Genomic DNA, 16,453 nt, shown 5'->3' with positions numbered 1-16,453 from the left:
GTAAGTTGGCGGTGTTGCACGCGGGGCAAGTTGGTGGTACTGTTTACAGTGCAAAAAAGTCATCAAAAAATTTTATTTCTGGTATTCACTCCAAAGTAAGAAAATCTTTTTCTTGTGTATCTCGCCAATATAGGAGACATTTATTCCAGCCAATTGCACGGAACATTTCGAAAATTTGCTTTTTAATAGGGAGTAAGCGTCAAAGTCAAAATGCCGGGGTATTGAAACTGAAGTATAATAGCAAATGTCGGTTAATATACAGTTTTCTCGAAAAGACATTCAGCACCTTCCAAAAGGACCCTTGAGGTAATTGAATCTACATTTGATTGCTTAGTTTTTGGCATATCTTCACATACCGCCAACTTACCCCGGGGCCGGGGTAAGTTGGCGGGTCTTCCGCGTCACATATTTTTGTCTCTAAAAAAGGAGAAAATGCATCAAACACTTTCAAAAAAATCAAAGATGTTGCCAACAATCTGTTCTTTCACGCCGCGTGTTCTATTTTGCAAGATCTACCTACATCAAAGCGGTAAAAATTGTAAACTGAAAACACCGCCAACTAGCCCCGGTCTCCCCTATTCTTGCAACAAGGCTCACCAGAATCGAAAATTCTAGAATATCTAAGCGTTCTTATATCTGTTGATTTCAACGTTTTCAAAATTTGGCCAGCAAGGTCGAAAGTTTATTAAAAAAGAGAATTTCATCTTCATTATTATAAACAATACTAAATTCATTATACTTCAATGCTTTTGAATTCTCTACAGTCCGGCATACATATACCGTCGTTCGTCAAATTACTGACCAAATATTGCATATCACTGTCTATAGCTAAGAAAACAAATGTCAGGAAATTAAACACATTAAGTATGAATGCAGAAACCTCCTTATCGATTTTTGACGACAACTCTCAACACAAAGCTTCTGCTGAGCACAACATAATACAACACATCAACCTGTATTGTCCGATCCCGGTCAGGCGTACCAACCCGATGCAACAGGGATGAGAAAGTCGAACTTCCATGCATATTTTTCATAAATTTCAATTACGCCCGCCGTCGTTAGGTTTCGCAAAATTAATCAAAAAGGGATAATTTAATCTAAATTTTACTTCAGAGTCTCGTACCCCTCACACGGTTGAAGCCTACATACCTGCCTGCCCGACATTCGCCAAAATGAGAACCGAGCACTCTGCACTTTCACGCTGCTGCCGTTGGGCAGATAATGAAGCCACATCTCACCGCTATCCAGCCAAACCCGTCCATGCAGCGTCGTTTGGTGGATGAGAGGACTTGGGATTGACCTTTTTCCTTGCCACTCAAAGGTTCCATTGTTGCCGTTCGTTGGTTGATGAACACATAAAATTACTTTTTCCCTCGGATCGGACGTACCTCAGCCGACCGGCCGGGTGAGTGGTCAGCGGTCCTTTCCAGGCTTGGGAATGTCTGGCGGATGTCCGTTTTTGGTGGTTGGTATTCGTTTTTCTGAGGATATTTTTTTTCTCCCTGCCGACTGCTTGGAATTAGTTTGAGCAGTTTAAAACGGGAGTCAGATAATCTTCTATCGAGGTTGTATTCCAATTGTTCTCCTCCTACAAACAAGTACCACCGCTTAGGTGAAGAGATATTACATAGATGACACTTCAGGTGGCAGCAACGGGAAAACCCGAGAAGCTCCTCTGTACAGTAACCCTCTCTTGTTTGGCCAGGTTTTTCAATTAACAGAATTAATTACATAAAGGAAGGCTTCTTCTATTTGCATCTTTTCACGGTCTTATCTCACTCTTGGATGGATCCGGCAGTGGTGGTCCTTTTTTCTGAAAAGTCTTTTGAAGTATCCTCCCGTGGAGCTTCTTCACCTTTGCGTCGGATAGGACACTTGGAAACAAGACACTTTACAGTTCGCCTCCACCCCAGCACTCTGGTGGAGCGATAAATGGCGTTAATGAATTGTTATTAAATATTTTAATAGTCCTGCTGTTTGGCTTCTCAAATGTCCTACTCACTACGGTCGGAGACTGTATCAACTTCCGGCCGTCGGTCGGTCGTCGTCATCCAATTCGGTGCCGGGGGTGTAAGGGGGCTATTTTACCGAACCGCTAATGAGAAGGTGCCCGTAATTGAGTTCCGCACTAATCAGCGTGCGAGAGCAAACAGCGTAAACAAGGAAGTACTTGTAGGTATAGCCGGTAGGATGGTCCGCTGCAAATCGCTTTGATCTATTTGAAGGCAGGCTGTTATCCGATTTGGGTTGGTAGATATGCTTTGCTGGTTAATAGACTTTGACGAGAAGAGAGCAGTTCGGTTGATTACCGATGAATGGGAATAATTGTTGGCTGCAAGAAGACATTCAACGTCTATAGACGACGTCTTTTTATTTTAGCTACAAATCAGCGCAATATTTGAAATATGGTAAATGGTTCCTTAATACCTTGATTAGTGTACTAATCGAGAAATTTTCAAATGCTGTTACCAGTGCAAAATCTCTTCGAAATTGACTGTACACACACAACCATATCAGAGCATGTAGGCACTCTTTTTATGCACCTTTTCAACAAAAATAGACCTCGTATAGTCGCATCACTGGCCGTCCTGTAATATAAAATATGATAATGCGGAATCTATAATTTTCTAAATACTGATATCTATATTTGAAACTGTTTTGGTGTGTGCAGCGAATTTACTATGGCACTTTTGTGCTACGAACTGGAGTGCTAATAGTTTTTCAAATAATTTGTAATATTTTTATAAATAAACTGGATTCTTGAACAAAAATTTTCTTTCGATAGGAAAACATAGATTCCGGACAATTAAGAAGTATATCAGTTTTTTTTTTTGATTTATAGTAAGTCATTATTATACGAACATGTTGTGTATTTATTTATTTTTAAAATACATCCTGAGTTCTGTGATTTTCATTCCTTTCAATTGAAAATTCGAACTTTGAGCTTGCTACGTACCATCTTCTTCTTCACAAACTGGCAATATTCCGGGTAGTTCAGGAGGTTCATCCGCTTATCAACGACGGATACGGTACTATCGTGGTACAGGTCAGATTCGATTATCTGTAGGGTGCAGAAAAATTTCGCTTCGGATAAACGAATCAAAAAAAATGTTTTTTTTTCTTCATGAAATATATTTGTTATATGTTGAAAAACAGTATCTATGGTACATGCATCAATGTTTGACTTATGATACATGCATTAATTTTTGACTTATGGACGATTATCGATCACTTCATATTCTATAAAGTGAAATTAAGACATGTAATAAGTTATTTAGCCAACTTATTTTATTTTAAAGTAGTGATTAATTTGGATTAATATACTTATGTTTGGTCTTATAATCAAGACACATTAAACTAAATTCTCTGGGTGAAACTTCAGTTAACTTAATACTGGTTTCTGTAAATTGAGACAGAAATAACAACTGAATTTCAGATTACGCACCACTGGTATGTATACAACAACATAACTTTGGGACTCCACTAAGACAAGCAACACACTAGATTCCACTGAGAAGTCCAAAAATTTGTTTCATAATCATCTAACACAAGTCCATTAATGGACGCCTGCCTAACGGTCTGCTGGGCGTCGCCCAACGCTGGTCCAACAAAGAACTAGCATTGGGCGATTTTGAAACATGGATTTCGTAGGGGGATGAATTCTGCAGACATTACGAATATCAAAAATGCATAACTTTTTATGCGCATGATATCAACAAGCGTGCGTTCAATCAGCAACAGTATCAACATCGTCATCATGCGCTCTAGAGATATTGTTTAGCGAGCCATTCAGAAACTAGAAAGAAAAAAGAGAAAGAATCTTGGTTCTTGGATATTTTTAGCTATAAATATGCTTGTTCAAACGCATTAAATGATTCAGTTTGTTATACATCGTCACACAGTAAACTTTTTTCTCTTGTTTGCTTGGTGGAAATATCATCCAGGATCTTCATTTGGCTATTGTTCGGCGTTCTACCGAGTTACTTAAAAGCTGTTCAGTGCATGTACTTCGTAAAGAATTATTAGCACTGTTCTTTTCAGAGCGGTGCAAAGTACTGACTACAGTGAAGACCCTATTTTATTAGTCCTCGTGTTTGTCGGCTTCCGAATTTTTCTACAACATAGTTTGCCAGTTTTTTGACTCAATTTTGTCAGCCACATTTAAGACAAAGTCTTCTGATTTAATTCCCGTATGCTACACGATGGAATTAAAGCGAAAGCCTTTGCGTTAAGAATTCAAAATGTCGATGTTTGTTAAAGTATTTAAAAAGTTTCAATCTTTTTTCAAACTGATGCGACTGACGACTGATTTCTAGGAGTATTTTAGGATTTTATTTCATACCTTAGATAGTCCCAAACAATCTGAAATCAATATGTTCAGATTTCTGCAGTCTAAAAAACATAATGGGGCTCATAAAATCGGTCATGGAATTCATTCTAAAAATTACAGAGAAAGTCACAGGCATCTACAGAAAAATGCAGTTTGTAGCCAATCGATTAGGTGAATCAAATTTCATAGCACACAGCATTGAATTGAAATATTTGTTAATTGAATGAAATCTCTTTATTTTCCCAAATTATTGTAATTTTTAAGAGTTTAAAATTTTGTGCTTCCAGGAAATGTAGCTGATGTCAATGTATATGGGATAGAAAAAAAATTTGGTAAAGCATGCGAAATTTCTGTATTTCCACGTATTTTTGTGAATATTTTGTATGAACATAAAATTCAGGTTTTCCAAAAACAGTAACTAGTATCGATTGTAATCGATTGGTGTACGAAAATATGTAAGTCATCGCATTGAATTCAAAATTATATGCTAAATCAGTAAAATTTCTGTATTTCTATGAAGATTCCATAATTTTTTAGAAAATATTTATTCTTTCAGAAACTGTAGTTGGTATCAATAACAATTTCAGATGTGTAATGTAGATTTAGAAAAAATAATATGCGGACAATTGAAACAATTTCTTTGGACTACGGATAATCGAGTTACGGATAATCGAATCTACGGCCTGTACCACTTTTGTGCTCTTTTTCTGCTGTAGCAACTCGCCAAATCTGACCAAATCTTGACGGGGACCCATACAATACACATTTTATGGTAAATTCGTTGATCCATAACTGACCGTTCATGTTGGGGGTTGTGATATAAATAGGAGCCTTCCGGCCGTAGCTGTAAGTTCCCTGCCAGAACATCAGCTTACCGGAGTACTTGTCCACAAAAACAATTTCACCTTTCCGAGTATATATCGAAATTCGTTACGAACAGCTCCTATTTTTGAATTTTGTCCAAATTCGCACGACAATCTTGGGTTTGCTAGTTGTATTGTAAAGTAAAGAGCGTTAATTTTTTTCTCTCCAGTCGAATTGCTCTCTGGACTCCCTAAAAATTTCGCTCGGGTGCTGTCAGTTTAATCGAAGATGGCGTCGAAACAGCAAGCACTCCGCGAGCGTATTGTACGGTTTTACGAAACGCATGGTCATCGTTGGAAAAAGTTTGCGGTAGACTACTTTCGACACGAAAACGTGCCCGCGAGTACAGTTTACCTTACATCCCTGAGCCTGGAGCGGAAGGTGGATAGCGGCTGCCCGGCGAAGATATTAACGAAGAAGAAAAGGAAGAAGAAGAAGAAGAAGAAGAAGAAGAAGAGGAAGAAGAAGAAGAAGAAGAAGAAAGCGTTGAAAGAGCTGTTCGACAACGAGGACGGAACGAGTTTGCGTGACGGCGAGTTTAAAGTTTGATTCGCAGCGTCCTTTACATTATGATTGGAAATTAATTTTTGCTATAATTCTTGTTTATTGTTACATATTTCAAATCTGGCAAAATTCGAAAACATAGCTGACGATATTATTTATCCAGTGCTATCATTATCTCATTTTTTGATGTTTTGCGTCTTAGTCCGGTCTGACTTAACACCGACCATCTGTCGGAAGAATCGGTCCGTCTAGTACGTGGACGAGCAGATAGCGATCGTGAAATGACAGTGCAGATAGCGATCGGTAACTCGCAGCTGTAGGTTTGTTCGTTATGCATCTTTTCTGCATAGTTAATTGCATTCGAACATAGCCTAGGCAGTAAAAGCAGCGCATTAATCGTGAATGATGATACATCTGTTCGAGACTCACTAATGGCATTTCGAAAAACATTCATATCGTGTGAGAACAAAATTGCGATAAAGTTAAAATGCTTATAACATGTCATTAGAAGAGAGTTCTTTATAGTTCTAAACAGTATTTTTATTTTTCTTTTTGTTTGTCTAACTGAAATGTAATCATAGGAAAGCGTTGCAAATATTCCGGAAAATGACAGCTAACTAAAGCTGTCTAATAGCTTGAACAGTGTCAATGACAGACTTGCAAATGTGACAGCTCTACATTAGTGCTATTTAATAGAATTAGTAATAGCAAACTGAAGCAGATATAATGTTTTAGGTTACGTGAGAGGTATAAACATTCTTGAAAAACACTCAGAAATCCGTTTCTCGTCGATATGCCCCCTTAACGACGAAATGTAGTTGTCTGCAGAGTGTATGTAAGGAGAGTGAAGACAACTGTCATGATTATCTGTCAGTAATATTCCAAACGAACAAATGACCTCTCAAAATACATGGATTTGTCTCGTTTGGAATGACACTGACAAATAATCATTGTTCCAATTTTGACAGTGTCGTCACTCTCCTTATATGCACTCAGGTTGTCTGGGACAATAACTCTAATGTTGTCACCCATAATGCTAGGATTCTCTTCTACCACTGGAGGTCGGATTCCATAGAACCAGGTTAATTCGCACGGTTTATTTTCATCGAGTAGAAAACTAGACTAAGACGTGTTCCTGAATCTATAACATTCAATAGTGTTCAAAGTAAAAATAGTCAAAAACACATTTAGACCTCCTATGGATAAACTGTACCGAAGACTTTAATGGGTGCCCCCATTACAGGAAAACTTACGCATTTCATACAGACCACATATTTAATTTCCAAGTAAGTATCCCGTTAGGAATTAGATACAGGAAGTGTTGGAATACCATAAAACCGTCATTGAATAAATCAAGCGTCTACTATGTAGAATAATTTAGGGGAACGTATTGAGTAAGGAAGGGAGCGCCAATGAAGAAGTTATTGAATTCTATTAATTTATAAATAATTTGTTCACTGAAATAGAATTAAAGGGTGTACCGGATCAAATTGCGTCATTTTCAAAGAGCTGTAACATTTTACCATTATTTCTTTTTTATATTGAAATTTTGGGTGAAATTTTTTCAGTGTGTATTGTTTATTGTGTTTAAAAAATCCGAATTTCCCTCACAGTGCCAGAAACTGCAAGAAACTCGGCATGGTTCAATAGTGTTTTGAATTGTATATGAACATTTGACAGTCGATAACCCGACAAAGTGCATTGTCCATTCTCTCTTCCTTGTTTCTGATATGAATATGCAGGAATTCACCCCCTCCCAACTGAATGTCTTCCCGAAAAATATTGGCCCTCTCTATCATTTCTAGTTTTAGTTGTTAAATTATAGAATCTCGTCAAGGAATGTACGACTAGTCCTGAAGATAACTAGCTCTAATTAATCTGTAACTGTATTACTATAAAAAATAAGACTAAATCAGTCATTCATCTCACGAAAATTATATTATCCCCTCTTCTATATGTATACGCCCAAAACAAAAATCTCTTGCAATAGTTGCAAGCGACAATCACTTGCAAATAATGTGAGCATCGCTTGCAATTTTGCAGTGAAAGCCGCTTGCAATCATTGCAAGCATATAGAATCACTTCATCTCTCGCTATACGTACATACGATTCTTCAACACACTGTCAAAGGATTACCACCACATTCACGTGCCTATGCTGGTAGGTATAGAAACGCACAGCGAGTTTCCTTTTTTTCCGTTTACTTTTTATTCATTCCTTACCAACACCATCAAACGCAGTTTTTTGGCTTATTCATAACACACGAGATAGCATCAAATTTCGGATGTGATGATTGTATGAGCCTTATCGCTTTGTCCGGCTGTGCACAGATAGGGCAGTGACTATGGTCGGTGATACGATGCGCAAGGATTTGAGTTCAAATCTTGATGCAGTTTTTACTTTTTTTTCATAAATCGTGAAATCATCCAAGTGTTTATATACAGCTTTTATCCACTCGTAATTATCTGATGGCATGGTTGGGTGGATTAGATATTAATTAGTGATCTGGCCGTATGGGACTCATTTTTCAACGCTAGCTGTCTTTTTTATCTAACGCCTATGAGTCACCAATACACATACATCGCTAATACATAGGCAAAATTCGTTTTTTCTGTTTCTTGCATTACATGCAAGGAGGCTTCTTGCAATTTTTGCTTATTACCACAACGCTTGCAATTTTCGCTCGTATTTATTGCATTAATGTAAGCGATTCTTACAGGGTCTGTTTTGGGTGTAAGATAGCTGAAAAATTTCCTTGGTTTCAGTATAAGGAATATATCAAATCGCCTAGTCTTAAGAAATTTAGAATTTAGAACAAAAAAATTGGCATCTTTAAGGTAACGAAAACGTGCCTTATCAAATAATTGAGATGAATAAAAAACGAAAATGTGGTCAAAATGTATCTCCGTGCAGTGTGAACGATCACAAGCGGGTAGTCGATGCTTTCAAGAGGGATCTCAATAGTTTAGTGTGAGACGTGGTAGAAAACTGCATTTAAGCAATACTTTTTGCAAGAGGTTAAAAACGTAAAGGCCGTAAGTTTATAACTGATTCGCTCTACAATACCTATCCGTCTTTCAATTTCATTGCTTTCGTTTGTCTTAGTCTCCAATTTGCCGAAAATAGCCAACAAAATTGATACAGTACAACCTTGCGGCAATTAAAACATAGTAACATTTTGCCAAAAAGTTGATGATTTGGCAAGCTATTTGCTCGTATGAAAAGCGAAACAATACGTTCATGACATCACGATGGAATATATCAGCAAAGCTTTCGATAAACTGGACATTCCCATGTTAATTTTCCAAACTTGAAAAATTGGGAATCGAGATGAGACTCCTCAATTGGATCAAGTCGTATTTAACAGATCGCCAGCAAATAGTAAAATTTTATGAGATGAAATCTGATATAATTAAAGTTACTTCGGGGGTTTCTCAAGGTTCACACTTAGGGCCTCTTCTTTTCATTTTATATGTCAACGATATCTCTCTTTAAAAAAAAAACATCAAAATTCATCAATATTAAAATACTCATATACAAGATATGAAGTTATTTTTAGAAATTAGAAATAATAATGACTATAATGTTTTTCACAATGAAACACAAATCTTTTATACATGGTGTTGTAAATGTTTTCTGGAATTAAATGTTGAAAATGTAATCTCATGACTTTTAGCAGAAAACAAATCACGGCCTCCGTGTCAATTATATTGGGTAATCAAACCGTTCAGAAATGCGATATAATAAGAGATTTACGAGTTATCTTAGATAAAAAATTAAAATTTGTGGAACATTACAACACAATTGTTCATAGAGCTAGTAATATGCTTAATTTTATAAAACGCTTCGGATATCACTTTCAAGATCCTTACACAATTAAAACTCTTCACGTAGCATATGTTCGGTCTATTTTAGAATATTGTAGTATTGTTTGGGCACCATTCATAAAAAAACACGAAAAGAGAATTGAGTCAATCTAAAAGCAGTTTCTATTATATGCACTACGCAAGTTAAGATGGACAGCATTCCCTATCCATCTTATGAAGCACGTTGTATGTTGATAGATATTCAAACATTGGAAGAACGTCGGGACTATGCTATGATCTCGTTTCTAAACGATATCGTAATGCACCGTATGGACTCATCTTACATATTGTCAAAATTAAATTTATATGCTCCTACTCGTCAATTACGCAATAGAAATTTATTCGCGATAGGTCATCACCGTACAGATTATGCTAAATTCGGACCACTAAACCAGATGATGGCTGTGTATAATGACGAATAAATAAATAAACGATGCTTTTCTGGCCAGGCATTGCGTCGTGCTATTGGTCGAAGGATGCTCTGGGCTAAAGGGCTTAATTTCAAAGGAACTTTATCTCGAGAACGGAATTGTGGTTATTTGGGAAATTAAGCACTTTCTAAAGAAGTGAAATCAGAAGCAGAGTTGAGGGGAAAAAATGTTTCTACACAAAACAAGTTGGGCCAGACGGTGTACAAGATCTTATGAGCAGCGTTAGGAGGAAGGTACGCATATTTGGATATAGTTATATAGTTGACCACAACGAAAACTTGTGTTTATAGAAGTGTCACTCAACTGTATAATACTTCAAACAAGAAACATTGAACTTACAAAGTTCAATTCTTTAGCCGAGACGGAAAGTTTCGTAACTAAGACCAGCAGGCAACAGAACTTCGAATATATGAAAACGTAAAACCAATATTCCTGTAAATATGGACAATGAGATGATGGAGATTCGCCTATACAATTTGGAACGGCGCACAAGTACAGATCAGGGTTAGCAAAAATACAGAATAATCTGTATTTATACAGATTTTTCAGCCATTTTCAGACCAAAAATCTGTATGTACAGATATACAGATTTTTGAAAAATGATATTACAAAAATTTTATTTAGAAATATTTCTTTCAGGTAGTGCTGCTCGAATTACACAGGTACAACATTTTTAACTTTCTCTTATTGTGTAGAAAAGAAACCTCACTTTATCCCTAAAACTCTTGCGAATTGACCAAACAGTTCAGATCATTGATTTGGACTCAATAAGAGAAAGTCGGAAAAATGCATATTCGACAGCTAGCAGAAGTTGTGCTAGAAAATAATATTGTATTACTCGCCGGTTTCTGTAATAATTCTTTCTACGAGCCTTACACCGTTTCGCTGTCTTGAGACTTTACTTCTTTGTTAAATTTCCTAGGGAAACCACATATCGTTTTTTTAGGACGCAATAAGGGACTCCTGGATGTATTATTTTATGAATGTCTGTTACCAGTCGGCACACTGCGGTAAGCCATATACAAAAACAATTAGATACAATTAATTTGCTACAACCTACAACACTAATAAACAACTTTCGACATCTGGTTATACACGCCAAACGCCCGGCCAAAAAATAGTTGCCGAACAAACAATATTTCACGACAAACAATAGCCACACCTAGGGAAGTAATAAACGGGAAGGCAGGCGACTACACAAGAGTCACTCAAAACACAAAAAGCACCAAACATCTAACAGTGACAACCAAAGCTGCTCTAGCGACGATGATATGGACACAAATCCGAGCGAGGGAAAAGAAAGATGGAACGATCAACAAGCAACAGAGGGCAAATCGCACAATGACTCCTCGCCGAGAAAGAAAACCCACACGCGAAGTAGAAAGCAGTGCGCCCAGAATAGACGGCAGTATTAGTTTTTGTTATTTCTTTCATTGTTATTCTGAAATGCATATTATTTCCAAAAAAGGTTAATGATCCTTGAGATTAAAACCTTAATGAATAAATAATAATTATTATTATAATGCATTAGTACCAAAAAGAAACTATGTGGTTCAACCCACATCTGAAAAATCTAAAATATATTGGACAAAGGACACGACGTCAACACAGTACCTCTTTGGTGGAGTGGTTAACGTTTCCAACACAGGTTCGAAAACTGCTCGAGAGAATATGTTTTTTTTCAGTATGTTCTATAAAATAGATAAATTTATGCCCCGTACCTTTCTAACCGCTTCACTTCTTCTTTCTCAGTCTACTTTTCCGTTGGACATTCCCACTGATACTGCTTCCTTCTTAGTGTATAGGACGATTGCAAGGATAGTCCTATGATCCGGCTGACCACAAAGAATTCTTGTTGGCTGGTACTCGAACATAGGACAGATAGCTTAAGAGACTTACACTCTGAGCCGTCCGCCCAGTGTATTTTCCAGTATTTTTTATACAATAATAGCAGTGGTATAATACGTAGAAAGTTAGAAGGCAACTGCAAAATAGAGTAAATTATCAACGGAAGAGAAATAAAACAAAGTGCGCCACTTATTTACAGATAAATTGTTCCCACTACGCTTTTACCATTAAATGATTGCAGCGCATCTTTGATAACATTTCTCACGGCCACAATTATAGCAATATTTCTCATATTAAATCTCATATCATCGAGTAGTCAATAAACATGAACATAACCTCAACAAAAAGCACTCAACTCCACAAACCCGCAACCTTTCCCGTTCCAACCACCACGCGATACCGCGTGGAAACAATCCATCCCACTTGACAAGATTGGAAACTCGCATGGCATCAAGAGACCAATAAAGGTTCGCATTTTACGATGACGCCCTTCAACTCCATGCTAGCATACATATGACACGCTCTACATGAGTTCGTAATCGTTTTTAAATCATTAAATTGCCGTCATAACTTCCCGATGGCAACCTGTTGATCCCGATGCGAACGAGTGCTCGGCCCCTTCTCTCCCAGTAGGTATCTATGCTGATCCCGATCGCATCAAGTGTTTGGGTTTTTATGTTTTTATCATTGCGCCGGAACTGCTTCTACCTCCTACTATCTGCTGCGATGTAAAATCACATGTGTGGGAATCGATTGGCGTGTTTCGAACCTCTTCACCGAAACCCTTTTAAAAAAATCTAGAAGGACTCAGTCACTGTCACAGTCGCTGCATGATGCTAACGGAAGGTTCGAGGGAAAAAGCGTATTCTCATCACCCTAATCACAGTAAGCCGGGAGGAGATACTCGATATCATCATTTTTTGACGGTAGTTATCCGTGTGTTTGGATTTACCCTACACGCCACCAAAAAACTACCTAAAATTGAGTACTTTTGACTCAATCTCGTAGTATCGTGCAGGAAAGTAAAATTAGGTAAACCTTGAGTCTAATTTACTTAAATTTAAGTTGAATTTACGTAATTTTGAGTATACCCCAAACAACTCAAAAGTACCTTACTGCACGGAAGACCTCGACTGAGTCGAATCTTTCGTTTTGTTTTTGACAACACTAATAAGTGCGAAAGCGACGAACAGCTCAAAAGTACCTAAATTTAAGTTAAAAGAACTTATTCTGTAGGTTATTTTATGGTTGCGTGTAGGTAGCCTAGGTGACGGAAATTTGACAAGGCAATTCGGGAATTGAATTGGTTCGGTACCTACATCGATAACAGAGGTTTGGGCTGAATCAGACTGCATTGAAAAACCTGGTGAAAGCTTTCGAATCGATTTACGTAGGAAGTCATTCGCTCATTACTACAATTTACTTAATTGTTTTCTACACGTAGGACGTCCTTGGTTGAACAGCTGGGCTTCAGTATTGTAATAGTTCACTTAATTTGAAATGGTAGCTGCAGGTGTTAGCGCATATTTGAAAGACAACTTTAAACGTCTGTTGTCTGTGGTATGTCTAAATCAGCTGGAATAGTGATGGTAGATCAGTTATAAATAATTCATTGGACCGGTATTGGTGGAAAAAATCGTTTGATGAAAGCAAAAATATATTAATCATTTTCTGTCAATCGATACACTCTAATTTTGTTTCCATTTTTGTAAAGTAATATTCCAATATCGGTATGTATCGTTACTACGGGTTTACTAGGATAGTCAAAAAAATTATGATTTGAGTTAATTTTTTTCCCCTAGCAAAAATACCGTTGGAGTTTTTATCAAGTCAACGAATAGCATCATACTCCTTCATTTATAGGCAAAGGTCAATAGAACAAATAATTACACATAAGATACACCGATGCGTTATAGCTGAAAAGTTTTTTATATGTCGTTTCAAATTTTATAACATAATTTTCCAAATCATATCTATACAATTTCTGGTTGAAGTCGGATACCTATTTTACATTTCTGAGATTGTGTATTCCGGTCGGGTACAGGTTTCTTCATCTTTAGAACACATCCACAGATTCTAACACGCATCAAGGAACACGGAGTTTATTTGTTCTTTAGCTAGCAATCCAGCAATTAGACAATTCCAAGACCCATCATGTTATTGAAACCAGTTCCCCTAGACGAATACATTTTTTTTCCTTTGGCATATATTTGCCGCCCCTGCCAGGAGATTGAAATCCGACAGCGTAAAACCAAATGATCCAATTTAACCCGTTTGCGCTGTTGGCTTGGAAGTTGTTGGGATGATTGTGAAGTTGAGCAGATTTCAACCACCCCCCCCCCCGCCCTCGTCCCCCATCAAGTTGGCCAATATCCTTTCCGGTTAGAGCAGCCTAAGTCGTCTGAAAAGAATCTGTTTATTTTTATTTGTAACATTTTTTTTTCTCCGCACCGTCACATCCCGACCCGGAATTATCCGACAAAAAGGGTGCACGAATGGTTCACGTCTTATGGTACTCCCTCCCGCAATTCCGTCACGGACTTACCTAGCTTCCCAAAACCAACCAACTCACGTCGGAAGGAGGTTGGTTGATTTCGTCGAACGCGGGAAAGGGTTCGACTTGGACAGGAACTCCAGCGGAATGTGTAGTCTTGTACTTGTACAGCGGAGTTCACGTCCGAAGGAAGGGAAACTTTTTTTTCCTTTACGCTTGATGTGAACCATCATCAAAGTTTTTTTTATCCTTCCTTCAAATTTTATTGCTTTGTTTATGGTTGTTAAAGCTTTAATTTGACTAATTAAAATCAAGGAATGGAATCTTTTTGGATTTCTTTTTCTTTCTTTTTTTGGCAGGAGTGTTCTTTTTTTTGGTTTGCTCGTTCGCAAGTGATTGAGGCATTTGATTTGCATACTAATCAGCCTGTGTTTTTTTTTCTTCTACTCATTTAAAGCATTTGGCCCAATTGTCCCTTGTATCGGTGTCCGCGTTCGCGTGGATTCCGAAGATTAGTTTAATGGTTTGCCTTTTCTTTATGGGATTGTCTTTTTTAATTTTAGTATTTTGTTACCCGTTCTCCAAGGAGCTAATATCGTTCTCCGAACGGACCAGAGTGATCAATGAAAATCATAAAATTGCGTTGTTTATTGTGTAAATAATGTAATAATTTATTCCTTGAATTTGAGTTTTGTTTTTTGTTCAGGCAATATACTTTCCGCATTGCTCATCATAAATGGGTAGATTTATGACAAACAAGTTGGGGGGTTCCTTTTCCGTCTTGGCGAGGGCGCCATCTGCCGCGAGGATCCAATCTCCTCCAATCCTCATCAAGTTTAATCCGGCCAAAGAGTAAAAATTTGTCACCGGACCAGAATGAAAGGAAATCCGTTTCGGTCGTTGAGCTGCTTTTGTACTGATTTTCTTGTAGCATCAAGCAGATCCGCTTTCTGTTCAGCAAAGATGAGTGTCGGGATTACTCCTGGTTGAGCTTGGAGGTGGGTTTTTAATTATATATTCGTTAAATTGTTGGTGGTCTATCTACCCTCTTCTCTAAACCTTTCGATGAGGTTCGATGTAGATTATATACGAATGAAAAATCGATAAACTTAAATTGCTAGTTAAAATCTGATGCCTTCTCGGGCTGGAGTTTTTTATGTGCACAACGAATTTCAAGCAGAAAAAGCATTTTATAGACATTCTAAAGCATTTTTCTTGCTCCAATAAAAAACATTTGATTTGACAGTAAGGAATCCAATCAAATATATCAGAACAAAAGATACAATTCGTTTGGTTATTGCCATTGAGATTAAAATCAAGTTAAATGGTTTCTCATTTTTTATCTCAATCCTAATTAACCCTTTCATGCCCAACTTTTTTCTAGTGCATGTATGGTTTCAAAACTATTTTTCCTTGAAAACGGTGGAGTCAAGAAACATGAAAAGCCTTATTTCATTCCCTCGCTCAATTTTTACCTTGCTATGCTCAATACAATTCTCTTTGAATATTTACAATAGTCCACTTGCGCGGAAAATATAACCCAAGACAGTCTAATTTGATAATTTGTATCAGTTTTCATTAATATTGCAACATAACGAAGATATATGAAAAATTCATTTTCCGTCGTCAACGTAAACTATCCCTGCCAGCACTGCTCCATCAGAATCCAAACAGACTAATTGGAATAACTTGAGTTCTAGAGCTGATACTTGTAACTGGTAATACTCAAAAGTGAGCAAATCTTACTTGAATCAAAAGTTATAGTTGTTTTAAAACGTTGTTGTTTATAAACAACATGGACATGAAGGGGTTAACTAACTATACTCCGAAACATTGCAAGAATATTCTCAGATAATAATTCGAACGATTGAAGCAAAAAAAATCAATTTTTTGAAGCTGTTTGATGAGGAGACCTCCTTTACTATTTTCACCTTCGGCTCTTCGTTTTTAGTTTTTTTAAGTCAGTTATGGAAATTGTGTTTCAGCTTTTCTCACATGAATATAGATTCCTCTGATTTCGTCATAAGGGGCGTTTAAGTCCCCTGAGACAACGAACCTAGGTTGCTGCCGCGTCAGATATGCCAAGCCGCTTTTCAAAAGCGCTAAAGTACCGTCC

This window comes from Topomyia yanbarensis, chromosome 1, assembly GCF_030247195.1.
Source record: "Topomyia yanbarensis strain Yona2022 chromosome 1, ASM3024719v1, whole genome shotgun sequence".
Classification (NCBI taxonomy): domain Eukaryota; kingdom Metazoa; phylum Arthropoda; class Insecta; order Diptera; family Culicidae; genus Topomyia; species Topomyia yanbarensis.
This window is presented reverse-complemented; position numbering follows the sequence as displayed.